Raw genomic sequence first — 1,780 nt, 5'->3', positions numbered from 1 at the left:
CTCTCTGCCTTGTTTCAAAAATCAGAAAGGGGAGGAGGGATTGGTGGGGGGGTTATTGAAGAACAAAACAGAAAGGGGGGGGCGGAAAGTCTTTGCAGCCAACGGTTAGAGAGTGGAGTTTGAAGAGGTAGAAGAGAGACGGGAGCTGCTGCTGGCAGGGCTCCCTAGGAGAAATGAATAAGTAATAGGCAATGACAAGCAGGAGCTGAGTCCCTCCCATCCAACCAACCCCCCCTCCTGTGCCACTCCCACTGAGTGCAGCTGCTACTGTGTACACAGTGTGGACATGCTGATGGAAAGAGGCACCCACTGTGGTTACGGGGATGCTGAGCCGCTAGTGATCCAATGCTGGGTTCTATCAACACTGACTAGGTGATGATATACTTACTACAGAGCTCCCGTTTACTCTCAGGGCACTTTGCTGGCATGCGCTGCTCTGGGCTCTGCTGTCACTTACATGATAATAAACTCCCTGCGCTTAGTTCACCCAGTTAATGCTTTGTATGGCTGCTGCGATTCAGTGTGTGTGTTACTGATTCTGCGATCCAGTGTGTGTGTGTGTGTTACTGATGCTGCGATCCAGTGTGTGTGTGTGTGGTACTGATTCTGTGATCCAGTGTGTGTGTTATTAATGCTGCGATCCAGCGTGTGTGTGTGTGTGTGTGTTACTGATACTGCGATCCAGTGTGTGTGTGTTACTGATACTGCGATCCAGTGTGTGTGTGTGTTACTGATACTGTGATCCAGTGTGTGTGTGTTACTGATGCTGCGATCCAGTGTGTGTGTGTGTTACTGATGCTGCGATCCAGTGTGTGTGTTACTGATGCTGCGATACAGTGTGTGTGTGTGTGTGTTACTGATGCTGCAATCCAGTGTGTGTGTGTGTGTTACTGATGCTGCAATCCAGTGTGTGTGTTACTGATGCTGTGATCCAGTGTGTGTGTGTTAATGATACTGCGATCCAGTGTGTGTATGTGTGTGTTATTGATGCTGCGATCCAGTGTGTGTGTGTGTGTGTTACTAATACTGCGATCCAGTGTGTTACTGATGCTGCGATCCAGTGTGTGTGTGTGTGTTACTGATGCTGCGAGTCAGTGTGTGTGTTACTGATGCTGCGAGTCAGTGTGTGTGTTACTGATGCTGCGAGTCAGTGTGTGTGTTACTGATGCTGCGAGTCAGTGTGTGTGTTACTGATGCTGCGAGTCAGTGTGTGTGTTACTGATGCTGCGAGTCAGTGTGTGTGTTACTGATGCTGCGAGTCAGTGTGTGTGTTACTGATGCTGCGAGTCAGTGTGTGTGTTACTGATGCTGCGAGTCAGTGTGTGTGTTACTGATGCTGTGATCCAGTGTGTGTGTGTATACTGATTACTGATGCTGCAATCCAGTGTGTGTGTGCGTGTGTGTATACTGATGCTGCAATCCAGTGTGTGTGTGTATACTGATGCTGCTATCCAGTGTGTGTGTTACTGATGCTGCAATCCAGTGTGTGTGTTACTTATGCTGCGATCCAGTGTGTGTGTGTGTTACTGATGCTACAATCCAGTGTGTTTGTTACTGATGATGCGATCCAGTGTGTGTGTGTATACTGATGCTGCGATCCAGTGTGTGTGTGTTACTGATGTTGCAATCCAGTGTGTGTGTGTTACTGATGCTGTGATCCAGTGTGTGTGTGTGTGTGAGTTACTGATGCTGCGATCCAGTGTGTGTGTGTGTGTGTGTTACCGATGCTGCGATCCAGTGTGTGTGTCACTGATGCTGTAATCCAGTGTGTGCGTGTTAC

Source organism: Nanorana parkeri, unplaced genomic scaffold (genome assembly GCF_000935625.1).
Source record: "Nanorana parkeri isolate BGI_ZX_2015 unplaced genomic scaffold, ASM93562v1 scaffold1925, whole genome shotgun sequence".
Lineage (NCBI taxonomy): Eukaryota > Metazoa > Chordata > Amphibia > Anura > Dicroglossidae > Nanorana > Nanorana parkeri.
The sequence above is the reverse complement of the archived record's forward strand: the minus strand, read 5'-3'. Positions refer to the sequence as shown.